The sequence below is a fragment of the Artibeus jamaicensis genome, unplaced genomic scaffold (assembly GCF_021234435.1).
Source record: "Artibeus jamaicensis isolate MK-2021 breed Jamaican fruit bat unplaced genomic scaffold, CSHL_Jam_final contig_475, whole genome shotgun sequence".
NCBI classification, from domain to species: domain Eukaryota; kingdom Metazoa; phylum Chordata; class Mammalia; order Chiroptera; family Phyllostomidae; genus Artibeus; species Artibeus jamaicensis.
Window position 1 is genome coordinate 3,048,647 of NW_026521852.1, and position 8,356 is coordinate 3,057,002.

Consider the following 8,356-nt stretch of genomic DNA (forward strand, 5'->3'; position numbering starts at 1 on the left):
TGGGCTGTTTTTCCAAATATCCCAGTTCATTTGAGCTCCCTGCGCAGGTATGTGCCTGGTTCAAATAACCCCCAGGACCATGGTCCTAAGGATATGAAGCAGAGCACCAAGAAGTGGCCATCTACAGCCCTGAGGCCAAAGTGACGACCCTCTTCCCAAGAGCAAGGAAGCTGTTTGCAGATGGAGTGCAGCTGATGGAATTTCATAGCAGACCAACCTCCTGCAGCTGCTCCCAGCATGCTCTGGGCTGGCCTCCCCCGCACACGCGCATATACATGTCATACACACACTGACTGAGAGCAGGTGCCCGGGCGCAGAAAACTTTTAATGTGAAAGGTGAGCTGCTTCAGGTTACGCCGTCCTCACCAACATGGATTGTTCACTGTCGCTCTCTTGTATTTACACTGCAGCTCTCCCCTCCAGCCCCCGTGCCACAATTCGTCACAACGGCCAGAGGAACCTCTTGCGCCCTTGGACCCCTGTGAGCTTGGGAAAGCCTGGGATGGGTCTGCTTTACAGAGGAAGAAACTGAGACCCCAAGGAGCCCTGTGACTCCCACCATCACAAGCCTTGTAAACGGAGCCATCGGTTCTTTCTCAGATACCCTCACACGCTCAGCGCCCAGCTCCCGGCTGGCACAGAGCCAGCTCTTAGTGAGCAGGTGTGTTGGGTGGACCAGTGGATGGTTCCTTAGAGCAGCGACTTTCAACTGGAGTGCCACGCCGGTGCACTGCAAGAGTTTTTAAAACATGCAGTGTCGGAGTGTTTAGTCAGGGGCACTGACGTCTTTTCCCTTAGATTGTCAAGTTCAAAAAATGACAATAGTCGACACAACGATAGCCATCCAGTGTCAATGAATCAAAATTATATATGTTCTTTTTGTCAGATGAGCAAAAAATATATTTTCGTTGTGCCGCAGAATTCCAGTAGTTAGTTTATGTGTGTCACGGGATGAGAAAGGTTGGGAATCGCTGCTTTCCAGGAAGAAAGAGAAGACCCCAGTGCCCCCGCCCAGTTCTTCACTTCGCCAGAGTGACTGTCCTGGCTCCTGCCACAGCGCCCCCGCCCCTCCTCTTCCCTTCATGCAAAACCCCACACCCCACGCCCCTACCAGCTCCAAAGAGGAAAACAGCTGGCAGATGACTGACTCAGAGGGCGGGGAGGGACCGGAGGCCTGGGAAGTGTTCAGTGACTAGATGCCCGAAGTCCGCTTTAGAGCTGATGGTGTTTCCGGCTGGCTCAGAGAGAAAGCTGTCTCCCTTGGGCTCCTGGAGTCCCCATGGGCCACCCTCACCCTCCACACTGCTGTGCCGTGGAGACGGGGACAGGTGAGGGGCTCCAAGCTTGCCACTGGTGGCCTCTGGCCTGCTTGCACTCTGACTGGGCTGTCCAGGCTCCTCCTCTGGTCAGCCTTGAAGAGGAGGATGTAGCTATAGCCTCGGGGCTGGGTACCTCCCATGTCCCACTCACTGTCCCTGGAGGGTGGCCTGCCCTGCCCTGCCCATCAGGTGGATGAGAAGGAGGATTTATGGGCACCCAATTTACTGTCCAACAGAGAATGGGTCTTGGTCCTAATCTCGGTTTAGCCATTTACATTATTAAAAAACCAAACATTTAGCCCTGGCTGGTGTGGCTCAGTGGATCGAGCACTGGCCGGCAAACCAAAAGCTCGCCGATTCCATTCCCAGTCAAGGCATATGCCCGGGTTGCAGGCCAGGTCCCCAGTTGGGGGCATGTGAAAGGCAACCAAGCTCTCACACATTGATGTTTCTCCCCCTTTCTCCTTCCCTTCCCCCTCTCTATAAAAAGTAAATAATGTAATCTTTAAAACAAACATTTATAAGGGAATTATAATGTACAAACGCCTTTCCCAGGCTCCGCACTCCGTGCCCAGTGTCCCCATCTGTGAATGCAGGAGCGGCCCTTCCAGCTCTTTCCCTCCACCTCAGACCTCTGCCTCCACCGGCCCCAGGAAACCGGCTCAGTCCTGGGTCGCCAATGGCACATCATCTTCTCGCACCTCTCAGACTGGCCTCTTCCCGGGCCCCAGGCCACCCCCTTCTTTCTGACGCTCATGGTCTGGCCCGAGGACAGCTTCACAGCTGCCCTACTGCAGCCCCCGCCCCCCACCACTGCTGGCTTGCGCCCTCCCAGGGATCCTTCTCACCCACTCACCGTCTGACTACCCGGTCACGGAGCTGAACGCCCTCCCTCAGCTCCCCCAGCCCTCCAGACCACTCCCAGCCTCTGTCTTGGTCCCTAAGGCCCCCCCCAAAAGTGCCACCCTCCCAGGCTCCCCTCCTTACCAAGGCTAGTGTTCCCTCGGGGAGACCAAAGGGAGTGAGCAGTTCCGGCGCTGCTGGTCTCCCTGTCCCACACCACCTGTGCCCTCTGCCCAGAGTGCCCCTCCCTCATGTACCTGGTGAATGCAAGCCCCGGTCTCTCCACCTCACCCCCATACAGACAGAGATTTTGGGGGACTCCTCAGAACCATGACAACATCATTAACCCTTGTGGGCCCAGAGTACCACCATGCTGGACAAGCAGGGTCAAAATGTATAATAAATCACTGAATGGAGTAAATGTGTAGCAAAAGGCAGAGCTGAATGAACATCAAGAATCAAAGAGCCTGGAGACAGCATCCACTTTGAGAGCAATCTTTAAATGTCCCCACTTCCTCTGAGTCCGCCTACAGCCCGTGGCTGGCACGACGATCAAGTCGAGGAAATCAGATGTATTTCAAATCCCCCGCTTAGCAACTGGCTTTCCTGCCTCTTCGCCTTGGGCTCTGACAGGAGGGATGTAGTTCAGGATTGGGCTTTTCACCAACTGTGGAGGTTGAAAACCAGCCTATTAATCCAGGCTTGGGATCACAGCCCCTGGCACCAGGCTGTGCGAATGTCATTTGGGGCCAAGAAAACGCTGTCTCCTGCCTCCCTTACCAATGGCCAGGAGCTGGTGACCTGGCCAAGGAATGCACTTTGCTTGGGGTGTACAGTCCGGATCGACTTGGGAGGCCAGGGTTGCCAGTGGGAGCCGGGTACGGGACAGGGAGGCAGCACCGGGCAGACCTCCCTCCCCACTGCTTCCTGGGCACGCAGCCCACGCCCTGCCTGGCCTGGTCCTCCCAGGAACGCCAGGTGGCGGCTGTGGGGGCAGAGCCAGGAGGCAGAAGACACTCAGCTCCTTCAAGTGGGCAGCTTTTAAAAGAAGAAGCACTGGGCTCTGAGCCCCAGTACCTACCACCATAAACCCTGGGCTTCCGGGAGCCTGTCGCAGTTTGCAGAGAGCCTCCCTGTTCAGGGGTCCCTTTGCTCATTTAGGAACTAAGGACTAGGGAGGCTGAGTCACTCGCCCCCTTGGTAAGGGAACTCAAGAGTTAAAGGTTTTAGCTTCAGTCACAGCTGATAGACTTAAGTGATTAATGCAGATGGAAAGACGTTATTCCAGGGACTGGAATGTAACTCCAGGAGGACCATGTGACTCCAGGAGGTCAACCACCTTTGTACTGCAGGGTCTATAAGCAACGGAGCCGGGACCTGAGCCCTTGTGCTCCAGGGAAGGGCCCGTGACGCACATCAAGAATCGTGATCAACAGATAGGAAGTACTGCAACCGCAACTCTTACCCAACTAACATTTTTTCCAAGTCCCTTACCTACCTTTCCTTCTCCTTGTAAAAAGGTCAGCTTGAGATGAGATGAGATGTTAAGACGGTTTTTGAGGGCACATAATCCGCAGTCTTCTCAGATTGCTGGCATCTGAATAAAGCGCCCATGAAGATTCAATCCCGGTCTCTGCTTATTGCCTCTGGTAGCGACAAGGCAGCTCGAAGGCCGACTCTTCCAGCTGCGCCCTGTCTTGTGGGCAGCAAGGGGCAGAACTGGGTGTGCAGCCCCATTCTCTGACTTCTACTCTGAGACTCAGGTACCCCCCCCCCCACTCCATGTCTGTGTCAACAGATCCTGTGCTCAGGATCTGACCCCAGGCTCTTATTCCACAGGGTCAGTGAACAATCAGTAAACGAGTGATGTGGTAGTGTTGACCCCAGTAAAGTCGGGGGTCGTTTTTATTTATACTTATATTTATTTGTACCCCATCTCAGCTCATCGAGGATCTTACATGACTTACAGCAACCACACAGCAGTCAGCCAGTGGAAAGTACTTGGTGACCCCAGGTGCCCAGTCGTGAGCACAGGCAACCCCTCCACTGCTCCACCCCATAGCAAGGAGGTACATGACCTCACAGACAGAGAAAAGGACATAGGAGTGAGGGGCAGGAAAGGAGAAAGGTCTTTTGGTTTCGCCATTAACAGTGAGATAAGGAGACACTTTTCAAAACACTGACCAGAGAAGCCCTAGACTAAATCTACACAAATACCCATCCACCTCACCTCCCAAGTCTCAGTATCCCCTTGTGCTAGCTTTAAAAGACCAGCTCTGAGAGTACTTTAAAGGCCTTTTCTCTCTTCCCCCAGGTAAGGCTGCTCCCTCCCCCAAGCCCAGCACAGAGCTCCATCCTCAGGCAGTTTTCATGACCACTTCCTCTGAGCTGTCCTCTGTCCCTAAATAGATCAGCTGTAGTTTAGGGAGTCTGATAAGCCCCTTGCTGTCATAACTTTCCCCTACACACACACACACACACACACACACACACACACACACACACACACACCACACCACACCTTGGGTCTCTGCCAGGATTGGGAGGACAAGAGCCCTGAAGAAACTCCAGGCAGACTATAGGAAACCTTCAATCTGACAGCTTCACATCCACTTTCATCCCACAGGCAGGCATGTGGCACATTGGAGGGGAGTAAACTATGATGTCAAGAAGCACAGTCTACTTGAGACTTGGGGACATCAAAAGTCCTCTCTAAGCCGAAGATTGGTGGCTAAAAGCACCGTTTCTGAATCCAGGTTTCCTGGGCTCCCGTCTGGCTCCACCACTTGCCAGCTTCCTCTGTGCCTCCGTTCCTTCATCTGCATGACGGGATAATCACCAACTCCGTAGGGCTGTGATGGCTGAACTCATTCTCACCCCGGCCAGCACACAGTGTGTTAGCTGTATAAAGGGGAATCACTCCTACCTACAGAGCTGACGAGAGAGGAGAGTCACAGTCGATTAGTGGCAGAGTGGAGCACCCCCCCAGCGCCAGTCTGAGGGTGGGAGAAGGCATGAGGCTCCTGAACCTACTGTAGTGAGAGGGTCAGTTACCAGGTGAACAAAAAACTGAAATGCCTGAGATTTCTAAGTTGTCCCTACTTAGATATTGCAGAGACGTTACCACAGAGAGGAAATGGAACTCAGAGCTGGTTTATCCAAATGCCTTTTTATAGATGAGGAAACTGCCCCAAAGAGAGAAAGTCCTTGGCCATGACTACAGTGTGGGTTGGTGGTTAGAAGGACCTGGAATCCAGGGTCCTGACTGCTGCCCATTCAGTGCACGATCTGCCCAATGCTGCCAGGCCTGGCCAGTGGGTGCCATTCACTTCCCATTGTAATCAAGAGCCTGGGGACTGTTTTCGGTATTTGCAACACAAAATTCCCCTAAATTCCTGGTAAACCTTACTAAAGTTTCTATTGTAAGCAGCTCACTGGTTCCATCTTGTATTTCTCAAGCCCGGCTGGGCATCACAGGGCAATGCAATCTTTAGAGGCCAGCTGTGACGTCAGACTGGCAGGGTTTGTCTTCCAGCTGTGTTGCCCCCGCCAGGGGCTGGCAGTCCAGGACATGGCACTAGGTCCAAAATGCTCACTCAGAACCAGGGATGGCTCGATAAATGGCAGCAATATTATTACACCTATTATTGTAGTTGCTCAGTACATATTTCTGAATGAACGAGTGAATGAATGAATGAACGAACGAAAGAATGAACAACAAAGGACTGAATCCTTGAAGGAACAAATTGCCTAAGCAGACCCCACCCAACTTGTGGTTACAGCTACTGGCATTCCATAAAACTTGCTAGACTTAATTTGGTCAGTAGAAGGCAGCATTGAGCCAGGAATCCCAATTTGCTAATGTGTTCAGAATTACAGTCCTGTCTTTTGACTCCCACCTCCCAGTCTTGGCGGATCGTTTCCAGTGTGCAGGTTCCTGTCCAGGCAGTTCCACCAGGCCCTGAGAGGAGAAGATCAGCACGTTAAAGGCTATATTGTCCACCATCCGTGGACGGCTCCTTTTAACCAGGTCACAAAGGCCTGGAACTCACTGTCAGAGTTCTGGGGAAAGGAAATTTAATGGTTAGAGTCTCAAGCTCAAAGTGGACGGCAAGCTGGGCCCTCCAGCCTGCAGCAGCCCTTCTTCCAGAGAAAAGGGAGGAAGAGCTCAGGTGTCTATACTAAGGCGAATTCCAAGGGGGGTGTTAGCACAGCGATGCAGAGAGCACTCAGCTGGCCCTTCTCTACTCTCTCTTACCCTCGCCACTCCCCTCCCTCACGCTGACCCCTTCACCCTTCATCTCTGAAGGCCTCTCTTCACTGTTTACCAAATCCCACCCTCCCTCCCTCTCCAAGGCCCAGGTGTCGAACCCTGTAAAGACCCATCTTTTAAGCCCCACAGGGCACTTGAATCTCTCTTAAAAGTCTGCCCACTTTCTGCCTTGAATTACATAGTAAATTATGTGTCTATCTTCTTCCCTTACTAGACCATAAACTTCCTGAGAGCAGGGAGCTAGTTCTTAGGCACTCAAGACTCATCTCAGAAGTATTTCTTTTTCAGGAGACCTGCTTTACTCCCCATTCCCTACCCCGCCCCCAAAGCCTGGCCTTGGTCCCCTCACCTGCCCTCTGCAAGCACTCTGCATGCCACAGTCTTTGCTCGGAACCAAATTTTAACATTCCCTTTACCAGTCCGGACCCATGGAGACACACTGATTGCCACGTGTTTGGAGACGGACAGACACTTGTTCCTCACTGTCTTCCGAGTGTGGCACCTAGTAGTCCCAATGAATGGTTATTCCCCAGAGCCCTTCAGACATCAATCTGCAATCAGGCATGGGATGGGGGTAGGCTTCCCCCTCCTCCGACTGGACAGTGGGGTGGGCAGGATGGACATAGCTCAACCCAGATTCCCGGCACTGCGGCACAGCAGAGCACATGACCCAGGAATTCCCCAGGATGTGCTGGCAGCCAAGTCACCTGGTGTAATTAGATTCCCTATCAGGCATTGCAGTCTCACTTTAAGGAATTTAAGAGCTGAGTTTCAGCCGTTAAGATCATTTCCAGGTTGCATGTTTGTCTGACGCCGTTGCTGGTTCGCTGTGGACAGACACCAGCCAGATCCACTCCCCACTGAAGCCCTGCCCTGTAGCCCTGCAGGAGCTGCCCGGGTGTGCCTTGTTTGGAACCGGGAGTTCTGGAGATCGCTCTTCTCTGGGCTGTTCAGTCATCCACGGTTTCCCCGCTAAATGGGGATTCACATTCTGGTGAAAAGTAGCTGAAGTGGGGATGGGGAAGGTGCAAGAGGGACAGAAGAGCTACCCCCTGCTGCCGTTACCAGTTTAGCTAATGATGGAGGGAAGGAAATAGGTGCTTTCACTTTAGCCTTCCAATCCCATTGCACTTGCATTCCTTTGGTTCATAAGCTTCTTTCTATTGAGTGCCTTTTGGTGTTGGGGACACCTGGAAGCATTCATAGGAGTCTAGATTAAGCATGAAAGGGGATTTTAGGCCTATCTGTATAATTGTTTCATCTTACTTAAGAGGAAATGTTGATTCCTGTGGCTCCCTGTCTCACATCCTGACCAACCTCCTCCCGTCTGGCTCAGGGCTCCCTCTTGTTATATACCCCAAGGGCATTCTGTCTCCTCCCATGATGGAGTCATCTTCCTCTGTCTAAGATTTGCTTGTTTATTTCTCACTAGACTGAGAATTTTCTGAGTACAGAGACTGTGTCTATCTTGTCACCATGATATCCAAAGGCCTAGCACCTAGTGGGCACCAGTTTCTGTAAAGTGATTAAGTAATTGGTAAAAGGCCACAGGACTGGTTGGTATCAGTCAGGACCAGAACGCAGGTCTCCCAACACTGTGCCCTGTGCTTACTCTTATATTGCCCATTTTTTCTCTTGAGAGCCCTTACATGTCCGAATGATCCCAGCTAGTGGGCCCCAGGGGATGAATGTAGATCTCAACGGAGAAAGAAAACAGCAGGTCAGGGGAACTGTCACCTGGGCCTCATTCTATTTTCTTGGACAACCCAGAACAAGAGGGGAGGCCAGTACAGGGAAGAGTGCCACAATGGCTACCGCCTCCCATGGCCTTCCACATTGGGGGAAAGGGCTGGTTTACTGCGCCGGCGGGCCTTCTCCAGCCACGGGGCAAAGGGCCCCGTTTCCACCCCTAACTCACACT